This window comes from Monodelphis domestica, chromosome 1 (genome assembly GCF_027887165.1).
Source record: "Monodelphis domestica isolate mMonDom1 chromosome 1, mMonDom1.pri, whole genome shotgun sequence".
Lineage (NCBI taxonomy): Eukaryota > Metazoa > Chordata > Mammalia > Didelphimorphia > Didelphidae > Monodelphis > Monodelphis domestica.
The window spans coordinates 741,251,072-741,278,306 of record NC_077227.1 but is presented as its reverse complement, the minus strand read 5'-3'; the positions used below and the strand labels follow the sequence as shown (position 1 = coordinate 741,278,306).

At 37.4% G+C, this 27,235-nt stretch overlaps 1 long non-coding RNA gene across 3 annotated transcripts in view; it reads left to right on the top strand.

Moving 5' to 3' along the window:
• LOC103105881 (uncharacterized) overlaps positions 1 to 27,235 on the top strand; it is a 63,366-nt gene that overhangs the window by 32,499 nt on the left and 3,632 nt on the right. For 2 of the 3 annotated variants that reach the window (XR_001626502.2, XR_008915911.1), the window contains exons 3-4: positions 2,933 to 3,255; positions 19,248 to 19,352. This is a non-coding gene — a long non-coding RNA (uncharacterized LOC103105881). The remainder of the gene's footprint in view (positions 1 to 2,932; positions 3,256 to 19,247; positions 19,353 to 27,235) is intronic. The other variant, XR_008915912.1, reaches the window with a different exon arrangement.

Below are 27,235 nucleotides of genomic sequence, written 5' to 3'. Positions count from 1 at the left end.
TCATCTCTAAATATAGTATTGAGGAGTACAAAAATGACAGTACCTATTAATATAAAAATTTGGAGGTATCCTTCATTCCTCAATGCCCCTACTTCTTCAGCTGCCATATAATTGTCAAAGAATGTAGTACTCATTTTTATATGTATATTTTGTAATTTCACAAAACACGTGGGGAGCAGGGCAAAGCAACAAACTTTCCACAGGGTTTTTTTTTTTTTAATCCAGGAAGTTGTTCCTTAAGGGAAAGGATATTTAGAAACAGTTCTTCCAGCCAGGACTTTAGAGTCCTGTTGCTGAGATTTAAAAACAGCTGTTTTCTGTCTATCAGAGTCACACAGCTGGGAAGTATCTGAGGTCCGATTTGAACCCAGGACCTTCTGCCTCTAGGGCTGGCTCTCAATCCGCTGAGCTACCCAGCTGTCCCTTAAGATTAAAGGGAAGAAAAAGAAAAAAACTGCTGATTCCAATTTAACTTAAGGAGAAAAGAGAAAAAGTTTTTTATACTCACGTGTTCTAGCAGCTGTGTCTTTAAGCCAAGTTTTTTGTTAAAAAAAAGGACTAAGTGGTGAAACAGTATAGTAAAAAGGCAAGGAAAAAGTTTTATTGAGAGGATTCTTTAGACTCCCGTGTGGTCAGCCACAATGTTACAAGGGAATCACTTTAAAAGACGGATATATATTAATTTAAGGTCGCCAAGGAATCAGCTATGTAATTCCTAAATGAAAACTCAAGTCAGCCGTCAGCCTTTTTTGGAGTTTAATTACAATAGGAGCAAGAAAGGAATTAGAGATATATATAGAGAGAGAAAGGGGAGAGAAGGGAATAGGGCTTAAATACCCCTTCTGTTTAGGCTGGGCCAAAAGGCCCAAGCCCTTAGATAGCTGGGGCAAAGAAAAGAGATCAGTCCCTTTCACTCACGTGTCCAAAATGGAGAAACAGTCTCAGGGGCCCCCACCTTCAGCTTCCTTCAGAGCAAGCTTCCTCAGAGCCCAGGAACCACACCGACCAAAAACTCAATCCTCCCCCCTGAGTCTCCAGACCCTCCTATCTTTAAGGACACCATCCAAGTTGCCTCCCCTCAGTCCTCACATCTACCAATCACTCTTCATCAATTTCCCTGTCAATGGAGGCTCTCGCTTAACCCAGGACCGCCCAGAGGTTTCTGGCTTTTGCACATGTCTGTTGAAGGTCATATTTTTCAAATGATTAAATCTTTACTCCTTTGTTCCAGCCCTTTCTAAATCCTGTTAACTTGAGTATGGTAGAGATTGGAATAATTAAATTTTGATCTAGGCTGCAGCCCTTACTCAATCCTATTAGGACTGAATAGGGTGGAGATTTATTCCAAGTATCTCCATTGTATCAATTCTAAAATCAATCAAGACTCAAAGAAATTCCTGTTCTATGCTTAAGCATAGGTCAAAGTCCTTTCCATTGTTCAGCAAAGGGTTTCTGTCCTAAAGTAATCTTAAGAAGGGAAGAGAAGGAACCTCCCATGCCAATGGGGTTCCCATTCCAATAGACTATCAGTAAGAAATTTTCCAAGTATGAAATATCCCAATGGTGAAATTTCCAACATTTATAAGTCTAAGGAATTTTGAGGTTTACAACATGAAAAAGTGTTCTAAATCCCTCCTGAATAAAGAAATGCAAGTTTAAGTAACTCTGGTGTACCACCTTACACCTAGCAGACTGGCCAATATGGCAGCAAAGGAAAATGATAAATATTGGAGGGGATGTGGCAAAATCAGAATTAATCCAGCCATTCTGGAAGGCAATTTGGAATTGTACACAAAAGGCTTTAAAAGAATGCCTACCCTTTGGCCCAGCCATACCACTGCTGGATTTTGTATCCCCAAGAGATAATAAGGGAAAAGACTCATACAAACTTTTTATAATCATGTTCTTTGTGGTAGCAAAACAAAAAAAAATGGAAAACGAGGGGATGTCCATCAATTGGGGAATGGCTAAATGAATTGTGGTGTCTGCTGGTGATGGAATACTCTTGTGCTCAAAGGAATAATAAACTGGAGGAATTCTATGTGAACTGGAATGACCTCTAGGAATTGATGCAGAGTGAAAGGAGCAGAACATTATACACAGAGACTGATACATTATGGCACAATTGAATGAAATGGACTTTTCTAATGTCAGCAATGCAATGACCCAGGACAATTCAGAGGAACTTGTGAGAAAGAATGCTGTCTTCACACCCAGAGAAAGAACTGTGGAAATGGAAATGCATTAGAAAAATATGTTATCGATAATGTGATAGGGATATTATTGGAGTCTTGAAGTTAAAGGATCTCACTCCTGCAGATATGAATAACATGGAAATAGGTTTTGAACAATGGTACATATATAAACCAGTGGAACTGCTTGTCAGATTCAGGAGGAAGAGAGGAAAGAGTGGGGGAGATCATGAATCATGTAACCATAAAAATATTCTAAATAATAAAAAGGGTGGAAACTAAGTTTAGTGATTATTCAAATGTATTTATATGAACCAAAGGGACAAATTGTGAATAGAGAATTCCCTTTGTACTCTAAAACATTTGACATATTTCAGGCCACAGGAGGATGCAAGGTGTCAGTTCCCTGCTAATATTTATTCTCTACCAGAGTGAGAGGTGATGGAGTCACCTCTAATAAACAGAGGTAGCAGATGTCAGGTTTTCTGCACATCTCTGTGATTGTCAAACAGAATTTACAAAAACAGAGGATTCCAAACATTCCCCCCATGTTCATTAGTCTTAGATTGTATTCCTGAGCAGGGAGAGTCCTAGATACCTGTCAACATTGTCAGGATGAGGTTTATTCAAAGTAACAGGGAATGGCTCTTTACCTCACCATTCATGCTGTTAGAAAGCAGCCCTCACTAGAAATGGATGAAGGATGAGAAAACAAGCTATCTCATCTGTTTCCTTTCTAGGAACAACAGAAAGACTGCAGTGCCTTATGTTACATGAAGCCCTTGGCTGGAGGAACTAAATGATTTTTACAAACATTGCTTCAAGAACAAAAAGGATGCCAACAAAGAAATGTGTGCCCAGGGAAGGAAGATAGGCTGGCCATGTGGTTGTTGTGATGGATTACCAACAGACAGCTGCCTAAATGCTACATCACTACCTTGTCATGTCAGGAGAAGTTGAGGAAAATCCCCAGTCTGGTGTGCAGGACCTGGCATGACAAAGTTTTGAAAGGACATGGACAAGAGTCAGAATGGACAGGCATGGATGAGCTGTTAACGATTTTGTAAGATGGACCATTGATATGGATTATATCATAGATTTATAACAGTATGGTGGTTGACCATTGCTGATTCTACCTTCACAACATGCCTTTCCTTTTGGTTCCATTCTCTCCATTCAGATGACTTCCAACATAATTCGGGCTCTTATCCTTTGTCGAGTGTGTATAATATGTATAATATGCTGTTAAATTGTCTCCTTTCTTCTGGCATTTCCCTGCACCAATCCATCCCCTACATAGCTGCCAAAACAATTTCCCAAAGGTCATACCTAATTGTGTCCCCCTTCAGCACAAAATCTATCTGAGATAAAATAGACCTCTTGGGACTTAAGCCCTCCTCATACTGCCTCTGACATACCCTTTGTGCCCTGTTTAATTCACCATCTTTGATACTTTCTACAATAACCACCCAAGATGATCTCTCTCGCACACATCCTGATCACACTTCATTCTATTCAAAGTCAACCCTAGTTCAATCCAAACTTAGCATCTAATCTCTGCCTCTATGTATGTGCACAGCCTATCTCCCATGACTAGAAGGTTGTATTTCCTCACCACTGCCCTTCTGAAGTCTTAGCTTCCTTTAAGGCTCAGCTCATATATTATCTCCATCATGAAGCCTTCTCCAAACCCATTAGAACATAGTTTTCTCCCACTTCTCCATTGACCTTATTAGGATCCTTATATGTGTGCATATTGTATGATCACAATAGAATATAAGACCCTTGAAGTCTAGGTCTGTGCCATTTCTGTTCTGGTAGCTGCTAATATGGCAACTTGTACATAATTGTCTTTCAGGCATTTTTCAATTATATCAGACTCTTCATGACCCCATTTGGGATTTTCTTGGCAGAGATACTGAAGTGGCTTATGATTTCCTTCTCTAGCTCATTTTACAGATGAAGAAACTGAGGCAAATAAGGTCAAGGGGCTTACCCAGGATAACACAGATAGCCAGTCCCCGAGGCCAAATTAGAACTCAGGTTTTTCTGAGTCCACACCCAGAATTCAATTCACTGTCCTACCAAAGCTTCCCTTTGCATACAGTAGTTATAAACACGTGTAGGATAGACTTACTAGAAACCTGGGAGCTACATGCCAAAATGACTTCTAAGTGATGATAAACCCCTGTTTCTTCCCCCCAAGGACTAGCAGACTCTTGAATGAATGTTTTATCCTTTCTACATCTTTTATGAACATTATCATCTTTTATCCTTATAGTTTGATATGCTGTGAGATAGGTGTATGGCAGGTTTCATTGTTCCCATTTTACAGATAAGGAGTCAGATTCATCAGAGAAGTAACCAGTTCAGGGAGCTATCACTTCTATGTAATAGAAACTCTCAATAGTATCCTCTAAAGTACTCTGTTAAGGAAGAAAAAAAGAGAGTTACTGAGTTGCCAGGTACAGTGGGGACATGATTTATAGTCCCCACTTTACCAATGAATAACAAGGTGAGAAATTATTTTTCTTTTTAATTTAAAATTTTGAAGTTTATGTTCATTCTCAATAAACACTGAAATAAAAGGGTCATTCTCATATAGACAGGAAGATGGGGGGGGGAGTATTATATATAAACCTATGAGGCAAATCATTCTCAAATCCTTATGGGTAAAAAATGGAAGTTTTTGGTTCCACGAAGTCACATGTGCCTTTCAGGCCTATTGCTTTAGCATTCTATTCTCCTTGTTCATAGGCTTTCTCTTATCTTCCTCTCCCAATTCTTAGATTTGGTCATGGATAATTAAGTTCTGTAAACTGGATGCTCTTCTGATCTGTCATGCACTAGAACTCTTCTCTTCCCTTCACACTCTCTCAACCTCACCCAATTTGAACTGTCTATTTCTTGGATTCTGATTTCCTGTCCAAATGACCGCTTCCTGCTTACCTCTTTGACTTCCTTGCAGGCTTCCACCTTCTGCAGAAGACATTTATTTCCCTGTTCACTTTCTGCATTCTTCCCCACCCCCAGTGCCCTCTCTGAATTAACCTCTTATTTACAAAGTGTATTGAGTTATTTTATTTATTCATTAGAATATAAACAACTTGTAGGAAAAGTCTGCATGTTTTGTTTTCATTGTATCCCCAGGGTTTAGCACAGTGACTGGCATATGACTCAACAAATGCCAGTTGACTCACTGATTATTATTACTTTCTTAGAGGATTTTCTGAGTCCCTTACCTTTTACCTCACAATCTCATCACATAATACAATTGTCTGCTTTTTATCCTATTTGAAATATTATTTTATCATTTGCCTTTAAATACATCTTTCCAAAAATTATACATTTTAAGTTCCATAAAGATCATATTATTCCATATACAATAAATCCTAATGGATGTTTTTGGAATTGAACCAATCATTTGATAAGTGATACATTGGTTTGACTCATGTAGATTGAGCCAAACAGCATAAGAAGCACTGATTTAAATAAAGGTTCATAGGATAATACAACATCTGCAAAAAGATTTAGAGAATATTAGTTTCAATACCTTCATTTTGCATATAAGGAAACTGAGGCTGAGAGAATGTCAATGACTTGCCCAAAGTCACAGAGGAGTAAATGCCTGAGGGAAGATTTGCACCTTTCTTGCTGACTCTGGTTTCCTAAATATTCTTACTATGCTTGCACTATAAATAGGATTTATTTACCTGTAACAATTGATACCAAGATGTCAGCCACATTCTGAAATTCCTAGAGAGAAATGATTGAGGAAAATGAGTCAAAAATCAGATTTTAAAAAAGGATAAGAATTGAACTCCTCTTGAAAATATAGAGCTTTGGGTCCGCTGTCATGGATCACAAACTTTGGAACTATTTTTTATTATTAACAAGGTAGCGACATCCCCTAGGGATGTTTTTCAAAGTTGAGAGGTAGAGAATAAAGAATTCTAAGATTGAAAAAAGATGAAAATTTCTTTTGAAATAAGAGAATGTAGCATTTTGAAGGAATATGAAAATTGACTATATCCACTGAATTACTTCGAATAGTCTATTTCATGCCATCTTTTGGCTTAGTAGAGTTTTATGAGATTTCTTTTTCTATATAACAAGAGAAGAATTCTTCAAGACTTCCAGGATTGGGGCTCACTTTGCTGAAATCCATTAATTTGTATGATCATACCACTAAAATGCATTAAGTGAGTATTCCATGGAGAAAAATGAAATGATTTGTTTCTGAAGAAAATATCCAGGAGTGTATTTTTAGAGATTAAGTTTACTACCCATTGAGTACTTATGGCTTGGTATGGACTGAATTCAACATTACAAAATGCTCCTCACTCTAGCTCCATTTTTAGAAGCCTGATTCTATCAGGAGTGCCAAGGCAAAATTCTGTTGTCTCATATTTGCTGATGGAAAGAGAGTCTCATTGTGGCATATGGTATATTGTTGGGGATTGCGGCAGGGTTTCTTTAATTTTCTTGTAATGGGGATTGGGGTAATAGGTGGCATGTTTTCTGCATGAGTTTTATGTATGCCCCTTCAAAGGGAGTCGCCTGGCCTTTTCTTATTGTACTTGATACTATCAGTCTCTCTAAAGTGAGATGGGTAGAATTTGAACTAGATTGTAAGTTAGGAGGTGGAATAGTGTTAGGGAAAAGAGCCTTATGATGTGAATATCAGGAGATATCAGTTAGAAATCTGGTGTTATCATTTAATAACTGTCAATTTAAGTAAAGGTCATCTATTTCCCAGGATTAGGAACCTCCGAATCTTTGTCAGAGTGTTAGATATTTTAGACCATCTCATGTATTTCAGTAAGGTTATTAGAGACCTTGAAAGCCATAGTCCTGTGTTGTCCTGGTCTGAGCATAGTAACACCATGCTGGTCCCAGGTCATTGACACCTGCTATTTCCATACTTCCAAATTTCCCATATTCCCTGAATAACCTGGGACTTTCACTGGGAAACCTTCCACTCTTTCTGTCTTTAGATAAGGAGATTTGAGTGTAATCTCTGTTCTTGACTTGTCTCTGGTTTCACTGGGAGGCTACCTTGCTTTATGCTGGCTTTTCTGAGGGTCATCTTTCTTCCTAGTATTGGATTTGGGGCTGGAGTTTTCTATGGTTCTGGGATAGAAGTCATCTATTGAAATTTCTCATTGGATATATCGATCTTTTAGTTCAATGAAAACTTTAGGTTTTTGAATAGGTGGTTGGGAATTGGGCTGTTTGCTGACCATTTAGGCAGCCACCTTGACTAGATATCCTCTTATGCTGTGTTCAACTCTAAGTTTACTTAGGGGGTAGGTAAGCCTTCTTGTCTAAAATGTGCATTTTCCTCAAATCCTTACTCACTGTTCCATATACTATACACCATAATCACAAATTAAAACATGTATTAAGATTAATATTTATTTTATTAAGAACCTATGTTTTAGGCATTATGCTAAGTACTAGAAATCAAAGCCAAAAATAAGCATTTCTTGCCTTTAGGTGTTTATATTTTAATATTCAGAATATAGTAGCTACTTAATACATTTTGGTTGATTGATAGATTTGTTGAACTTAATGGGTTCTGCTAAATAAGTAATTAAAAGGAATAAGGGATGAGGAAAAGTCCAGAATGACAAGAACTTTCCAGAGATGAATGATCCTTGACTCCTTAGTCTCCTTAGAACTGGCTTTGTCCAGCCACCTTGTTGATCTATCTGCTTGAGGATTCAGTGCACAGAGCTTTCGTCTGGGCAATCATTGCTTATTCCCTTCCTCCCATAATGAATGAACTTTTGAAAGGTCATCCTGCCAGCAAAGGGAAAATAGAATGAGGTATTTTGTAATCTTGTATATAGTGAAGGAAAGCCTGATTTATCATTTTGCTAAATGTTCCTAAAGCAGCACATTAAGGGGAAATTGCTGTATTACACTCAGTTCTAACAATGCTATCGAGTGAAAGCTGGTAACATATAGAAAGAGAGGCTACATTTTACATCCATTTGTTTCCATATGCTTCTGAGTCTGAGTAGCCATAGTATAAGTGGATAACTCTGAGTAGTGTATTAAGCAACTGACAAGAATCATAAAATAGTGGAAAAAATGGAGATCATTTGCATTAATTTCCCTCTTCTCAAATAGGTTATCTTAAATTTCACCATCTCATCATTTACTATCTCCTCTTTAGTTCCAGTTCCTGAGGAAGTGGCCCTTCTCAATATCAAGATCATATTTGCTACTTGTGCCTCATTTTATTCTTCCCCATGTCTCCTAGGAGCTTTGCCTCATTCAGTTGTGTCATTCCCCTCTTATCTTCATTTATCCTATCCATTGACTCCTTCCCTGAAACCCACAAATATTTCCAGATCTGCTGTAGCTTTCAAAAATATTCGTTTAGCCTTACCATCTTATCAAGGCATAGTTCTATATCTCCTTTCACCCTGTAATTGAAAAAAAAAACACTACAAAAAAGAGTCTACATTCATTATTTTCATTTCTTCATTTTTTGATTCTCCTTTAAGTCCTTTATGTTCTGGTTCCCCAAAAGCTTAGCAATAGTCCTTTTTCTTAAGATTCAACTTTCTTGTCCTTTCTGCAACTTTTAAGGTTATTGGCTAGAACCTAACCACCTCATGGGTATTATCTTTACTCTGTGTGTTTTTAGCATTACTCTTCCTCTTTAACACTCTGTCTCTAACCATTTGATAATCTCCGGTAACAGATTGCCACCCACGCCACACCTCCTGCATATGGCTATATACCACCACTCTGATATGATCCTTCCTTTATTCTCTTGTTCTCACAAATTCCCATGAGTACATTGATAACTTATTCATACCTGCATAGTCTTTTCCTTGGGTTCCAGTCCCATATTACCAACTCCTTTTTGGAAATCACCCACATGGATGGCCTATAGACATTTTATATTAAATAGCTCCAAGAAAGACTCCCCCCCACCCCCAAATCTGCACTTGTACACTATTTCAGACAAAGGCTTACCCATCTTTCTACTCTCAGAGCTCCATAGTCTTTGGTTTATCCCTGAGTTTTTGCTCTCTCAGCATTTTGTTTGAATCAGTTGCAAGTCCCTTCTATTTGATGTCTGTGGAATCTTTCACATCCTGGTTCAAGCCCTCATCAACTCTAACCTATACTGTTGCAAGAGCCTCCTAATGGATCAGAAAATATCTTTGCTCGTCAAACACTTATAACTGTTCCTAGCATTTATTGGAAACTTAATAAATCTGAGCTAATGAATTTTAATTTATTTTAATTGTCCACAAAACTGCCAAATTTTTATTCCTAAAGGACACAACTGGTTCTGTCAATCCCCCTATTTAAGTAGCTTTAATGGCTTCCCCTGTCTCTAGAATCAAATACATATTTATCCATTTGATACTTAAAGATCTTCCCAGGATGACTCCAACATAAATTTTTAGGCCAGTCATATGCCTCTCCCTCATTCAGCCTACATTTGGCCATAGTAATCTATGTGTCTTTCACCAGGAAAAGTATCCCAAAGTATCCCAAGTTCTTGCTTGTCCTCCATCCCTACAATATTCTTCTTTGTCACCTCCACTTCTTTGAATTACTCTTCCCCGTCAAGGTTCATCTTATTTAAATCATCTCCTCTAGAAGACTATGCCCCTTCTCCCTTCTCCACAAAGCCAATCTATATCTATTTTATCTTTGCTTCTCTATGCACCCATTTTCTTCCACAAGAAAAACACAAGGGTCTTCTGAGCAGGAACTCTTTTGTTTGGGATTGTATGGTCATTAACTTATATGGTGCCTGACACTTAGTGGGCCCTTTGTAATTGATTAAGGAAATTCACAAGCATAGTACTTTCATTTTACCCATAGGTTTACGGAAGGGTTGGGGTATGGATTATTGGGCCTGATAGAGAACTGGTATTAGAAAAATAAAAGGATGAACAATTCTCAAAGGTACATATTAATGTATGCCAGTGAAACTGGACTCTAACTCCCTGTTGAATGTATAACTTGGGGGCTTCTGTGTCTTTGTGTATGCATATATGTGCATGTGGGATATAGTGTAAACAGAGTCAGGATAATGGGTTTTCAGTGAAATGAATAAAATAACACTAGGATTACCTACATTACAACATTGTTGGAAGTTAAGTTTTGTAAACTAGAAAGTCATCAGAGTGGTATTTAGATGATCTTGATCAATTTGATGAGGGTTTTTTCTTATTGTTTTGGTTCTTAGGTTTGACAAAAAGATATTTGCCTCAATGATATGACAAAAACAGAGATACAAACATTTCTCCCCAATACCTCAGGGAACATTCTCTTCTTTCATCTTTGGTATCTGGGGATGATGCTGAAGGTCAGTCTTCCCTTGACCTCAAGCCAAGACAAGTAACAAAACCCAGTGTGAACTTGACTCTCAGATTTGCTAGTGATATATTTCCCTGGCCTTTCAAAACTTACTAGATTATGGTCATCCCCTTCACCTAAAATGAGAGAAAAACCACTGAGGCAAAGAATCAAGGTTTGCATTTAAGATGAACACATCAGCCTTTGGATGAGAAGGGCTCAAGTCTTCTCTCCTCATAGCATTTTCTTTTCTCTCTCTGAGCACTGACAAAAGGAAGTCACTCAAATGATGATATCATAGGATGCTATTCTTTGTTTGGAAGCATGTGAGGGTACCTTCCTAGAGAGTGTATGTCCACTGTTACCTTTTTGAGAGGAAACTTGAAGCTCCTAATATTTGACTGGCTGAGAATCAGAAGGATAGAATCATTTTGAAAGAACTCCCTCCCTCCATGACCCATAAAAATGACTCGGTTAGTCCAGTGTGTTCTCTCGGACTCCTTTGTCATCTTCCTTTAGTCATGAGACAGACCAGTCTGTATCATAGAGAACATGTTTCTCAGGCTGGTGCAATCTTGTAGTCTCCTTCCATTCAGGAAATGTAGATATGTATTTTGTGTGCTCATGGGTAATCTGAGGAGTTCTGAGAGTGGAATTTCCCAGCCCAAGACGTGGTAGCAGCCAGATCTCTGAGAAAACACATGCAGAAGAAGAGATATGCATTCCAATTCAACCCATGGTACATATTGCAGAATTGAGGACTGCAGATGAAGTTTTTCAAAACTTGGGTACCAACAGCAAGCAACAGTGTTATATATGGAGTCATCAACATAGAGGATCCGACTTTGACAATGTCAGCCCTAGAAACCAAGGGAAATGCTGTTTTATGAAGAAATTTGTTTCTTTTCTTCAAATGTTTATGAAGGATCTACAGTACAGAAGTTCTTGTAGAAAAAAAGATGAAGCCATTCTGCCCTTCAGGAAGCATAGTCTACTGAAGGAAAGTCACTCAGAGAGTAAGCTAGAGAAAAGAGGGCTTCTGCATTGGGTCAACTGAAGAAATGGCACTTAGAACAGTCAGGCTTTTCCATGTTACTCTTAAAGTAGAATTTAATTGAATGAACTAAAAGAAAAACATTTGAAAATGTATATGGTGTTCCCAGATCTGTATTAAATGTTGAAGATAAATACAAAAATGAAAACAAGTCCTGCCCCCCCCCCCAAAATGTATATTTTAATTGTAGAGAGAGACATATTGGAGAGTAATAGTCAAGGAGGAGCATTTTGTTTTGAAAAAGTCCGTGTGAGTGATGGCAAGATGGCGTGGGAATAAAATGAGCTGTGGCTTGAACAGGTAGTCTGCTATATTGAGTCAGATGAGGGTAAATGTAAGAAAAAAACCATTGAAAGCTTATTATTTTTTAAATACTTACATTCTGCCTTAGAATCAATACTGTGTATTCATTCCAAGGCAGATGAGTGGTAAGGGCTAGCCAGTGGGGGTTAAGTGACTTGCCCAGGGTCACAGAGCTAGGAAATTTCTAAGGTCAGATTTGAACCTAAGACCTCCCATCTCTAGGCCTGGCTTTCAATCCCCTGAGCCACCTATCTGCCCACTCCCTCAAAATGCTTAGTGCTATTTGCCAAGCAGAGTGACACCAGAGGCTATATGTTTCAGAAAATAATATTCTGTTTTCTTTATTTTTAAACAATTAGATCAATACAACACTGAAGTGAGTTTCCTTGGAAAGTGATTAGTTCTCAATCATTAGAAGTATTCAAACAGGCTAGATGCTATAGAATGGCCTAACTTTGGTAATAGTTTGTCTATACAGCACCAATGTTCTAGTTTATAGTGCTTACACCTATTCAAAGTGCTTTCTTCACAGCGATTCCTTGAGTAGGCATTATAAGCTTAATTACTGTGTTAAGAAAGGTTAAGTGATTTGCACTGGGCATAGGTTTGTGATATGAAACCTGGTTTCTGAACCTGAAATCCAATCTATTTCTGGTAACAGTATGGATAGAGTAAGGGTACTCACCTGGAATCAGAGCACTTATAATCAAATTCTAGCTTTGTTTTGTATTCAAATACCATCTTATGTCACAGATAAATTAACTTTTCTGATCTTCAAATGCCTCAGATATAAAATTAAAGTGTCATAATAGATAACTTCTGAAGTCCTGTCTATCTCTAAAACCTATGTTAATTATGAATCCTTCCTCTCCATTCAGGTCATAGGCAGATGAATGCTGCAATTTCTATTCTACATCCACCAGAATGGTGGTTTCTCAGTGCCATCAACCATGTTAGTGAAACTTTTTCAGTGGTTCTTGCATTTGTCCCAGGCCTTATTTATTATAAAAGGCTTCAAAGATGATGAAGCAAAAGCTCCTTGGTTCACTTTTATAGTATAATCTGAGAGAAGCTCAACCACTGGAACAAAATATTCATAAGGGCAATCTGATCAATGGACTTTCCTAAAAATTTCAAAAGCTATTGTAGTGAATAGTTAAGTAATGAGCCTTTTAAATGTCATGGTATTCAATAACTAGAGTAGGTTTGGAATTATTATCATGATTTTTCTCTTTTGCTTCCTCATTAGCTGCATTTGAGAAAAGCAGGATGTGTCATTTATCTCTAAGAGACATGGATTATTTTTCATCATTTCATGAAGACTCAAATGATCATGGCTATAAATTTTCAGGTCAGAAGTTCTATTGCATGCTAGCATTTTAGTTGTTTGGCATTTTCTCTATTTTGGTCGATATATATCTAACTTATTCTTTACATCAATCACAAAGTGCTTTTTTATAGAGAATTACAAGGAGGACCCTTTCGATGAAATTGATCCAGTCAGTGGTTTCATTTAAGGAAAAATGGTCAAGCTTCATATGAAGGGCAGGGGTGCAAATATAAGGAGATGGGAGATGGACTTTTACATATGGGGAATCACCAACAGAGTAGGGTGATTGAGATTGAAGGAGTAAAAAGGAGAGTAATTTAAAATAGTGAATAGAAAAAATACAGATTTTAAGTCTCTAAAACCATTCAGAGTTGTTGATTTATTGGAACTAATATAGAGGAAGAGTGGAGAGAAAGGGACAGATGAAAGAGATGTTCTAACTGATCAGCCATAGATAAGTCATTTCTAAAATGAGATGAAAAATGATAGTTTATCTGGAATGAAGACTGCCTTAAGGTGATCATGTTGAAGTAAATCTGAGAAGTTAGCTAGAAGCATTTGGTAAGGGGTTTTAAACATCCAGTGAAAATGTTCAGATTTGCCTTTAGAAGATAATGGGCAGCTCATTGGTACAGTGTATAGAATACCAGATCTGGAGCCAGGAAGACTCATCTTTCTGAGTTCAAATCTGGCCTCAGTATTTTCTAGCTACATGACCCTGAACAAGTCACTTACCTTTGTTTGTCTTAGTTTCATCATCTATAAAATGAGCTGGAGAAGTAAATTGCAAGGTGCTCCAATACTTTTTCCAAGAAAACTCCAAGGGGGACCATGAAGAGTCAGATGAGACTTTTAAAAAAATGAGTGGGCAACAAAAGGAGACTTGGACTTCTTGACCAAGGGAGTACCACAGTCAAACCTGTGTTACGAAAAAATCTATGTGGAAGCTACTTTAGAAGATGGACAATTTGGATGTCAGGATGCCAAAGAGGTGGCTATTTAAATAATCTAAGAGAGTGGCAATGAGGATCTGAACCAGGGTCATGATTATTGGTGTATTAAAGGAGAGGAATAAAACAGAAACAGAGCCAGAAAGATTAAGCTTATTCAAGGCCATCCTTATCCAGAATAGCAAATATGAGAGTCAGAATTTGAACCAATGTCCTTTGACTCCACAGCCATCCTTCTTTTCACAGACTCGTACAGATTCTTTGTTGGATTACAGAAGATAAAGGGGGAAACAGCAGTGTCAGCCTCAAGTGGAAGAAGGTGACTTTTAGATACTTCCATGTGAACAAAATGCAATTGGATTTGGGCAAGGGTAGAACACCCCCCCTTCTCAGAGCCTGTGACCTTCTAGTCAAGGACAGAAGGAAAGTGGCATTTGGGCAAACACATTTCATTAGCACTTTTCAAATCCTGATTAAGACAAGATTTCATTTTCTAAAGAGTCTTTCAAGTTGTTTCAGCAAAAGATATTTGATTAGTCACAAAAGCATCTCACACAGGCTGGCCCTTATGGCTGGGACAAGCAGTCTGGGTGGAATTCAGCCTGGATGGAAATGCTGAGATTTACAGGCAGCTTAGTGACAGTGACTTGGCTGCTGATGCTTCTGTGCATTATTTATTCATGGAATACACACACGGGGCAGGTGAGATGAGTAGTATGAAAACTGGGCTATCTGGATTCAATTAGGACTTTACTTTAAGAAAATAGGGTGAAAGGTACATTGGTATTCATTAAAATCAACTGCTTCCATCATAGGGAAGACATGAATTTCATATAATGAAATTAGGATTCATTCAAATTTAGGATATTGATGTGTATAAAGTGCTTTACAAAGCTTAAAGCACTGACTATATAAGTATCACAAAGGCATAGTGTATATAGCAAGTTGGCCTAGGATTCAAGAAGTCTTATGTTCAAAGCCTGCCTCTGATCCATACTGCCTAGGGAATCCTGAATATGTCAATGAACCGTGCCCAGGTTAAACAAGAATTCCAAGAAACTCACCAAGACACTCAGTTGAAGATTAGATCTGATTTGTCTTGGTCGAGGGTTTCCTCACTCAGAATTTCTTGCATATTTCAAGTTACATGTCTGGATTGCACACCATATCTTCAGCAGTCATTCCAGGCCCTGTACTAAGTTCTAAGGCATGCAAAAAAGAATATATTTGCTGCCCTCAAGAAGATAAATTCTGGTGGTGGAAGACAACCGAAAATGGAGCTAAAAAGTGAGGTGAGAAGAGAATGGTGGTGAAGTCTGAGAAATCAGAAGCCATTGGGAGAAGAATGGTGGATAAACTGGCTTAAAGTCCTTCCTCAAATGGATCTTCAAGAAGAAAATCAGCAAAAGGAGAATGAAGTAACAGGAGGAAGGAGAATGTGAAGGTGAGATAAGCATAGACACTGAGGGAAGTTTGAGAGTGAGAAGGTAGCTTCAGCATGGGGGTAAAGTCAAGGGAGTCAGAAGGGGAGGTAGGAGATGAATGGTGAATAGCTGACCTGGTACCCATCTCCAAAATGTCAGGTTTAAGAGGGATTTACCTGTGAGAGAAGGAAAAATGAAAGGGACATATAGACATACAAGAAAGAAAACAATGTCAATTGTGATTGAGATCTCAAAGTCAGCATATAGTAGTTAAATGGCATATTGGGTATGGATTTCTGGGATCCACATTTACTCTCACCTTGTCCACTTATTACCTATGTGACTTGAGAGATATTTCTCAAGGGATTGTGCTAAGCACCATAGACACATGGAAAGAAAGGAAAGAAATCAAGCCTGCCCTCAATGAGCTTACATTCTATTGGGCAAGACAATAGATATTTAAGTAACATTGTATACCTATTTAATATATTTATATATTTACTTTATGTATGTATGTTACCTCTATATTTACATGCACACAGATACATATACAAACACGTATGCAATGCACAAATATACATACATGTCCACATACACATGTGTATACACATACAATGTAACCTCAGAAGGCCAGCTATAAAATAATTTAATGGAAAGAATGCTGAGTTGGAAATCTGAGGATCTGGGTTTGAATCTTGACTTTCCTCTTTACTAGCTATGACTAGAAACAACTCATTGAACATCTCCAAGCCTTTGTTTCCTTACCTTTAAAATGAAGGAGTTAGATTAGATGACCTTTGAGGTCCCTCCCAGTTTGAGTTCTAGGCTTCAAAGGGTTAGCTCTGTTTCTAGATTCTTCTTTCATTCCTTTTGAGTGATAAAACTCAGGTGTACAGAAATACTCATATTCAATTCTTTTATTAAATGTACTGAGCTGTTGTAGCAGTTCATAATCCATTGCTCTAGGGCAGAAAAAGTCCCATCTGGTGGGCTGTGAATGGGGGTTTGATGAGAGTGGGGTGGTTGGCAAGAATGCTAAATTACCTACAAGTATTAGCAAAATTCTTTATTGCCCATTAGGGGACAGCTATTTCTGTTGCATACAATGACTCTGACTGGTTCTTTTGATTTGAACTAGCAAGAAATAGGAGAGAGCAAAGAAGTCTATGCTGGAGACCCATTCTGACAGGGTCCTCCAGGATCAACTGTCTTACCCTCCCCTGACTTGGGAGTGTATAGCACGCACTGCAAATGTAGTATATGGTAAATGAAGCAAGCAGAATTCTAAGCTACTATGACCAGGATGGCAAAGGGAAAGTAGGGTCAAAACAGAGTCAGGAAAAAAATGCTTTTAATTACTTCTTATGAAACAAACTGACTTTGTGATCATAGATAAGTCACCGAATCTCTAGTTATCCCCTCTCCTCCTCTAGCAATTCTTTAGCAGGTGTTCTAAACCTGGGACCCTGAACCCTTTTTGTGATTGATTTTTTTGGGGTGCAACCTTGGTTGGGAAAAATAATTACATCATTAGTTTAGTTAAATTTAGTTTTTGCTAATTAAACCAACATTCCCTTCAATTATTAAAAAATAAAATTAAATCCAAGAAGGGATCCATAGGATTCACCAGACTACCCAAAGGGTCTATGAAATATACAAAAAAGGGTGAAGAACCAGATTTTTAAAAATTCTGAGTTGCAGCATTGGAAAGAGTTTATACATTAAGAACTTCTTCTTCTGGTAACCAGTCAAAACTCATTTAATAAGTATCTATTATGTGTGAAAGTTTCTGTTGGTAGACAGGGCAGATGAGAACAATTTGTTCCAATGGCCATGAAGGCAGCAAAAATGGATGCTGCGGAGCATTTAGAGCTAGGTTAGACATTGCAGAAGTTAAGGTCATCTACTGCATCCTGAGCCATCAACAGTCTCTTTGACTTGTCTCTTGCCATTGAACTCTGGAAGGAAGAGTAAGACTGTTGTTGACTTTGTGTAACTCTCCCTCACTTAAATCCCATTTATGCACAGTTCAAAAAATGTTCAAAAGATATTGCCAGTAGTGTAATTTTGATCCTCTTCTAGTCATCAACCAACCAATACTCTTCTGCACCTAGTGCTTGGAATCAGGTTGGTTGTCTCTCGAACCGAGGATGACGATTGTCTTCGTGCTTTTTTGTGCACAAAGACACCTGTGCATGAAGATTTAAGTGGAAAAGTCGATGCACAGAGACAGTCCCACTCTCTTGGCATTGGAAGCCTGGGCCCATTGGCACGAAAAATCGTTACACTTGGAGACTTCCTCAGCTGCATTGGATGGCCGTGTTGTCTTTTGTGCTCCAACATGCCCTAAGAAATCCACAGTGCCTTACTGCGTCGCCATCTCAGCCGTTGAACCTCCTTGTTGGTTTCTTCTGTCTGTTTGGCTGAAGCAGTCTTCACATGCTGGGTGAGCAAAGCCCTGGTTCACCAGGGGTCGACGACCCGATGGCTACCCTCACAAGGTTTGGTCAGCCTGTCGAAGCCATTGCCAGGGGTGTGGCCGCTGCCGCATGCTAGCAGCTACTAGGAGCCACAAGGGAAAGCTGGGTGTCAGGTGGGGGTCAGAGGCTGGAGAGCTGCCCTAGGAAGGCACGACAAGCCCTCCATACCAGAGATATTACCCCTACCTGAGCACCCCATACACCCCAAGTGATTGGAATACAAATACACAAATGGCACAAGCTTTGTCTTCAAGGAACTTTAATTTAGAGATTTTTCCTGCACCCTACAAAAAACCCAACAACAAGGAGATGCCTACTTGTCATTTCATCTCTCTCTCTGTCTCTCTGTCTCTCTGTCTCTCTCTGTCTCTCTGTCTCTCTCTCTCTCACACAAACACACACATACATACACACTCTATAGGGAACTGATATTGAAGATACTCCCTTTACCCACTCTGCTCCATCACTGTAACATATTCCCCTATTCATTAGCACTAGAATCTCTCCATTTATCATCAGGATTCCTCTCTTGATCCTTTCAGTTTCCTTATAGTCTGACCCTTCCTGTTTTCAGTTTTCTTATGCATGATGTCATTCTATGACCAAACTGACCTCTGTGCTGGCCTTTACACACAATGATCTATTTCCCACCTCTACATCTTTGATTCATATTCTATCTCTCCTCACCTTCACCTGTTAGAATCCCTGTTTTCCTTTAAAGCATAACTAATTGCACAGGTTTCTACCCCCAGAGGCCTCTCCTTTCCCAATCTCCAGCTTCCAGTCCTTTTGACTCCTCTATTTGTATGTGTATATGTATTTCCACATATATATGCTTATATATCTGTATATGTATATGTGTGTGTCTAGTGAATGCTTTTGCTAGACAAATGTTAAGTGACTTGCCCAGGTTCACATATTTTAGAAGTGTCTGAGGATGGATTTGAATTCGGGTCTTCCTAACCCATCCAGGCTCTCCAAGACAGTATGGTCCATGGGATCAAGAAGAGTTAGGTACAACTAAACAGCTGAACAAAAACTGATACTCCACTAGTGGAAAAAATTGAAGTCTAGAGTGGTTAAGTGACATGTGTAAGAAAAAGGCTTGGTTGGAGTCAGGAGTTAGAATATAGTTAAAATTGTCAGACTCTTAATCCAGCACCTTTTCTCCTTTCAGAAATTAAAATAAGCAGTAAACTGAAAGAAAGCTATGGACTACAGAAATCATGGGTCAAAGACAAGGTATCTGTCACCAGTCCCTCATGTAAATGAAAATGGGCAGGTAAGAGAGCTCTTGGGTATATGAGCTACCTTGAAGTCTTGCTGAGAGTGCAGCTGCTGGTTCTATAAATAGATTTAATTCTGATGCAGAGGAAGAAAAAAAATGCACACTGAACATACTGCAGTAATAAGATTACTGGGGTTGGTTCCAAACCAAAGCAGCCAGGCCAGATCAATAGCTGCATTTGTCTTCCCCCACAAATACCAAGCCCTTTAGAATAACTGATATACTCTATGATCAGGACCCTGGGATAACATCCTGTCTCTGTCATGTTACCCCATAACAGTTTGGAAATAAAAATTCTGATCTGAGAAGGATTCTAAAGAATGATCCTAAAAATCTCTTGTTGAATCAATATTTGTCATTTTTCTCAGATTCAAGACTTTTTTCCCCTCTTGTAATAAACTTATATAGCTGACTTCTGTGGGTTGAGATTGAAATGGTATTTTTCTGTCTGCTATCAAGCAAAAATGTCTTTGTCTTGTAAAGATGAATGTATGGGTTATTGAGCTACATACTGCTGGTTCTCTCTGCCTCTAACTCCTATACATCCTTTTAGAAGTCACTTCCTTCAGTATTCTTTGATTTCTTTGGATCATGGCCTTCCTCCTTAGCCTCAGTCTTTTCATCCTTAAAATGAAAAGGTTGGATTTACTGAACTGTAAGGTGCCTTCCAACTCAAAACTTATAACTCATTTTATGGTCTTATGGTAGGAATAACCTTGTACTTTGATTCCATATTTCTAAGATTTCATCTCTCTAACTGCTGGATCCTTTCATGTTGAATTGCCAAAGTCCCAGGAAAAAACACAGGTAACATTTGTATCTCTACTTCTCTCCTTATTTCTTCTACCTTCTTCAACATGGTTTCCAACCAAATCACTCAACTGACACTCCTTTAGCGAAGATTAACAATGATCTTTAAATTGGCAGATATGATGACTTCTTAATAGATGATATCCTTTTCTTCTCTAGAACCTTTGATGCAATGGACCACCTCTTATTTCTAGACAATTTCATCTCTTGACCTATTACAACCCTATTCTCTTCTGGTTCCCATTCCCTTTTGATCAATTCATTTTGGTATTGTAGATTATTTCCCATGCCCCTCATCTTTTGTAAGAGTGTATGTACTCCAAGAGTTTATTCTGAGCCTTCTTTGTATCTTTCAATCTCTATCCATTTCCATATTCATTTCCTTTTTTTTGAAGACTTATTTCAAAGCCTTCAACCAATATTACAAATTTAGAAAATATGGAGTCCTTTTCCCCCTTTCCCAATCTCATCCTTATTTCCTTTCCCCCAAAAGAATAAAATATGCTTTAACCAAAGAAATTAGTTTGAAGGATTATTGTTATTAGAGAGAGGAATTTGACTTAATATCTGTGAGGAAAACCTCCATGAGGTTGCTTGGTGAAGGAAGAACAGGAGGTAGAGAGGGGGAGGGGCTCAAGATTCAGCTTCTTTCATTCAACTACTTCCTGGTATGACATATTTTGATTTCCCAATTTTACTTCACCAAATCCCATCTCTAGTACAATAGCATGCCTTGATTCCATCAACAGAAGATAAACTTGAAAGAACCAGTTTCTCACTTGTCCTTATACTCAATGCCAACCATAATGCCTGGCCTATGCCTTATAAATGCTTGTGAAATTAGTTAATGGATATAAAAAATAGCTGTATTGTAAAACTAATTCACAGGATATTAAATTTGAAAATTTGAGTTTAATTTTTGTGGGACACATTTGACATCCCCAATCTCTATTTCCTTCATCTAAAAATCCCCAAACAAATACATATCACAGGTGAACTTGAATTTTCAAAGTAGATTTAATTATATGGATTTGAATTACATGTTCAAGTCTTTGACTTCTTTTTGCCATTCCCAATCTGTACCTCCTTAATGGATAAAGCCCACCATTGTTTATCATATTAACATTAGGGTTGCTATAAATTACTGACAAATAATGTTAACTTACTATATTTGGGGGAATTATATAATCTTGCTTGGGACCTAGTTACTACTCAATAATCCATTTATTCTATCTATAATTTTCTACAATGCTTAGTCCATTTGACCCCTTTTTTTCCATTTTGCCATCTAATTAAATCCCCATATTAACAGTAGACAATCATGCTTCCTAAAAAGATTGAGGCTATTAGTTACTTTTATCCCTTCCCCCTAACATTAATAAAAGTCATATAAAAGATGAAACAACTCTTTCTCTTTCTAATACTCCTCATAACCCCCTCAAATACAAAGCAATAATTCAGGTCTTGTGTGAAAAGTACAGAAGTAAAGAAAGGAAATGACTTTGAGGAAGTTGAAGAACAAGGGCACTATATGCTCTGAGACTACCAAAATAGTTATAAAGGCTTGTCACAAACCATAAAGCATGGTCCAGTTGGGTTCTGCTGATACCATGGGCAAAGTAGCATATTCTTGTGATAACTTACTATAGTCCCTTAGCTAGTATTTTATTTAAGACGTTTCCATCTATTTTCATTAAGGAAATTGGTCTATATTTTTTTCTTTCTTTTTTTTGTGATTTAGGAATCAGTACCATATTTTTGTCATAAAAAGAATTTGGTAAGATACCTTCTTTGCTTATTTTGTCAAGTAGTTTGTATAATATTAGGATTAGTTATTCTTTAAATGAATTTTCTTAAGCTTGATGGCTTGTTCAATTTCTTTTACTGAGATGGGATTATTTAAGTATTCTATTTCCTCTTTTGTTAATCTAGACAATTTTTTTTGGTAAGTATTCATCCATTTCACCTATATTGTCATATTTATTGTTATATAACTGGGCAAGATAGCTCTTCATAATTGCCTTAATTTCTTCTTCATTATAAATGAGATTGACATTTTCATTTCTGATACTATTTGATTCTCTTCTTTAATTTTTTTTAAATTAGCTTAATCAATATTTTATTTTATTTGTTACTTCAAAGAACCAGCTCTGACTTGTATTTATTAATTCAATAGGTTTTTACTTTGAATTTTATTAATTTATCCATTGATTTTTATGATTTCAACTTAATTATTATCTGGGAATTTTAATTTGTTTTTTTAAAGTTTTTTAAGTTTCATATCCATTTCATTAATCTCCTTCCTCTCTATTATATATATATATATATATATATATATATATATATATATATATATATATATATAGGCACTCAGGGATATACATTTTCCCTGGAATGCTGCTTTGACTATATCCCATAGATTTTGTTATGTAGTCTCCTCATTGTCATTCTCTTCAATGAAATCAGTAATTGTTTATGTGATTTGTTATTTGATCCACCAGTTTTGAAGAATTAGATTATTTGGTTTCCAATTAATTTTAAATTTGACTCTCCATGAATCCTTATTAATTATGATTTTATTGCATTATCATTTGAAAAATACATTTATATTTCTGCATTAAATTTCTGCATTTTTTTGGTGATGTTTTTATGCTCTACTACATGGTCAGTCTTTGTATAGGTAGCATGTGCTGCTTAAAAGAAGGCATATTCCTTTTTATCTCTATTCAATTTTCTCCAGATATATATTAACTCTATTTTTAAAAATGTTTCATTCGTTCTCTTTACTTCTTTTTCATTTATTTTTTGGTTCGATTTACCTAGTTATGATATGTGAAGTGGCGCCCCCCCCCCCACTAGTATGGCTTTAATATCTATTTCCTCTATAAGCTCCTTAATTTCTCCTTTAAAAATCTAGATGCTATATCATTTAGTGCTTATATATTAAGTACCAATATTTCTTCATTATTTATACTGCCTTTTATCATAATGTATTATCTTCTGTATCTCTTTTAATCAACTCTATTTTTACTTTAGCGTTGTCTGAGATCATGATTACTATTCCTTCCTCCTTTGTCTCAGTTGCAGCCCAATAGATTCTGCTCCAGCCTCTTACCTTTACTCTGTGTGTCTATCTGCCCCAAGTGTGTTTCTTGAAAACAACATATAGTAGGATTCTGGTTTGTAGTCCATTCTTCTATCTGCTTCTGTTTTATGGGTAGGTTCATCCCATTTATATTCACAGTTATAATTACTATCTGTTCATTCCCCTCCATTTTGACTTCTTCCTTTAATCCTGACCTTTCTCCTCTCACTCTTTCCCTCCCCTCCAGTGTTTTGTTTTCAGTCAGACTCTCCCTTTCCCCCTCCTTTACATTACTCCCCTTTTATCCCCCTCCCTTCCTAGGCTCCTCTTACTATAGGGCCTTTTGATTGTCCCCATAACTTCTCCCTCCCTTGTATTACTCCCCTCCCCACCACCCCATTTCTTATTCTCCTTCTACTTCTCTATAGGGTAAGATGAAATTTTATACCCCATTGAATCTGGCTATTCCTCCTTCTCTGAACCAATTCCAATGAGAGTAAAGTTCAAATATTAACTGCCACAAATATCTTCCTCCCTTCCATTGTATTGGTTCCCTATCACAAAAGCTTCTTTATGTGATATATTTTATTTTTTAATTATTTTTTCAAAACCCTTAACTTCATCTTAGAATGAATGTGATATGTTATTTCCAAGGCAGAAGAGTGTTAGGGGCTAGGGGCTAGGAAATGGGGGTTAAGTGACCTTCCCAGGGTCACACAGCTAGGAAGTATATAAAGCCAGATTTAAACCCAGGTCTTCCCATTTCTGGACCTGTCTTTCAGTCCACTGAGCCATGTAGCTGCCCCCTTGTGATATATTTTACCACATTTTACTTCTCTTTTCCTATTTCTCATATTATTACCACATTTTACTTCTCTTTTCCCATTTCTTATAGAATTATCCTCTTTTCACCCCATTTTATATGCTTTGATGTATCATCCTAAATAGCTTACTACCATATCCTTTATGTGTATTTCTAACTACTAGGATAATGATAACAATTTTAAGAGTTATAACTAATAACCTTCCATATAAGAATATATGCCTTCAGCCTTTTTTTCTTTCTTCTTTATCATTTTATGCTTCTCTTGAATTTTTTCTTTGGGAATCATATTTTCTGTTTAAGTCTGGTCTTTTTTTAGGAATGCTTGGAAATCTTCCTTTTTATTAAATGACCATACATTCCCCTGAAAGAATACAGTCAGTTTTGCTGGGGAGTGTGTTCAAGGCTCAGTTATTAAGGTATTTAAGGGAAAGGCAAAGGCTGGAACAATGACTCTAAGAAATAAGGTAATGGAGAGATTGAATTCTCACTTCTCCTTCCCACTTCCTACTTCCTTCTATTGGTTTCAACAGTGATTCAGAGTTGGTAAATTGACTGTAGCTTTCAACAGACGAATCTCACTCTATAATACTGAAAATAGGAATTTATTTTAAATGAAGGAAGGGTAAGGAAGTTGGGATAGAATAGAGGGAATTTATGGTTTCTCTAATCTATTAATAAATTCAATATAAGTAAGTAAGGTTGAATAGTCTTTAAGGGATATTGTTAGTAACTTGAAAAGATCTTCAGAGCTGAGCCACAAATCTTTCACGGAGAAGCCAATAGCCAGAAAGGTAGTGTAAAAATCTCTGATAGCTCCTTCCTCAGAATTCAAGGAAGAAAAGGTGAGTAAAACACTTTGTACCAGCTTATTCAAACTGCCTTCCTCCTGGCCACATTCTCCTTAGGATCTTCCTGGTTTACAGATCTTCAAGCTTCCATTGCTTGCACTTGCTTGCCATTCTTTTTTGTTGAAGTAATAAGTTCTTCACAATAGTTGATTCTTGGTTTCAAACCCAACTCCCTTGTCTTCTGGAATATCATATACCAAGCCTTCCAGTCCTTCAATGTGGAGACTACCAGATCCCAGTGTAATCCTGACTGGGGCTTCATTATATCTGATTTTTTTCTTTCTAGCTGTTTGTAATATTCTCTCCTTGGCCTGGGAACTCTTAAAATTGGCTATAATATTTCTGGAAGTTGTCATTAGGGGATTTAATGCAGGAGGTGATCTTTGGATTCTTTCAATCTCTATTTTACATTGTTTTTCAAGAATATCTGGGCAGCTTTGATTCAGCCATAGCACTGCTGGGTTTGTACCCCCAAAGAGATAATAAAGAAAAAGACTTGTAAAGAATATTCATAGCTGCAATCTTTGTGGTGACAAAAAAATTCAAAAATGAGAGAATGCCCTCCAATTGGGGAATGGCTGAACACATTGTGGTATATGTTGGTGATGGAATACTATTGTGCTCAAAAGAGAAATGAACTAGAGGAATTCCATGTAAACTGGAACGACCTCCAGGAAGTGATGCAGAGCAAAAGGAGCAGAACCAGAAGAACATTGTACACAGAGACTGATACACTGTGCTACAGTCGAATGTAATGAACTTTTCCATTAGTAGCAATGCAGTGGTCCAAAACAATTTGGCGGGATTTATGATAAAGAACCCTATCCACATTCAGAGGAAAAACTGTGGGAGTGAAAACATAGAAGAAAAACAAATGTTTAATCACATGAGTTGATGGGGATATGATTGGGGATATAGACTAAAGGATCACCCTAGTGTAAATATAAACAACATGGAAATAGGTTTTGATCAAGGACACATGTAAAACCTAGTGGAATTGCACTTTGGGTATGGAAAGAAGTGGAGAGGAGGGGGAGGAGAGGGGGAAGAATATGATTCTTGTAACCAAGGAAAAATGTTCTAAATTGACTAATTAAATAAAAATTTCCAAAAAAGAACAAAACTATGGGGGAAAAAGAATATTTGGGCAGTCTCCTTGGGTAATTTCCTGTAGTATAATGTTTAGGGGTTTTATTTTTGTTTGTTTTTGTTTGTTGTTTGTTTTTGGTCATGACTTTTGGTTAATTCAATAATTCTTAAAAATTCTCTCTGGGATCCTTTTTCCAGATCCTTTTTTTTTCATTAAGGTATTTCATATTTTATTCAATTTTTCATTCTTTTTATTATGTTTTATTATTTCTTGATGTCTCATGAAATATTTAACTTCTAATAGTTCAATTCTAATTTTTAAAGGCAGTGTCTTCCATGACCTTTTGATCTTCCTTTTCCATTTAGTCCATTCTTCTACTAAAGTAATTCTTTTCTCCCTTTGACTTCTTTGCTTCATTTTCCAGTTGGTCAATTATGGCTTATAAGGCACTATTTTCTTGTTTTTATTCTTGTGTCTCCATTTCCAGATGACCTATTTTGCTTTTTAAGCTGTCTGGGTGTTATTTTTTTTTTTTTTTTTAGGTTTTGTTTGAAGTTCCTTGTATCCCACCATCCTCTGTTGGTTCTGTTTTTGGTCTTTATCCCTGTAGAAGTTTTCAATTATTGCCTTATTTTCTTTTTCTCTTATTTACTCATTTCTCCCATCCCTGAACTTTAAACCAGACCCTCTACTGGTTTCCTGGACCAGGGCATTTGAGTTGCTCTGCCTTGGAGCAGAATCTTCAATCTTCTCTCTCCTCTGTTGGTATACAGGATTAGAATAGTTGAACTAACCTGCCAAGCTAATCTGCCCTGGGGCCAAATCTTCACCAGAGTCAGTGTGTTATGGAGGCCATGGATGTCAAGTCAGATCCCTCCTCCCCACAATTTCCTCTCTATTAGCCTCTGTCAGAGCCTTGGACTTTGTGTGGTGGATCTGAGGTGCTCCTTTGCAGTTGTAGCCCCCACTCTGGGAACCCACAGCCAGCCAGTGTATAATCTCAGGTCTCAGCATGATGGTGCTAGAGGAAGGGTTTAGCCAGCCCAGTCTTATTTCTGCTCTCCCCCTTTTACCACAGAAATCACCTCTTTCTGCCTTCCTTCTTCAAGTTTATACAGCAGGATTGCCCTGTGGCTCCATCCTATTGTTGGGTTGGAATTTCTGTCTTTTTTTAGGGCTTTTTAAAGATTGTTAAGGAAGGCTAGTTAGAGAGGTTTA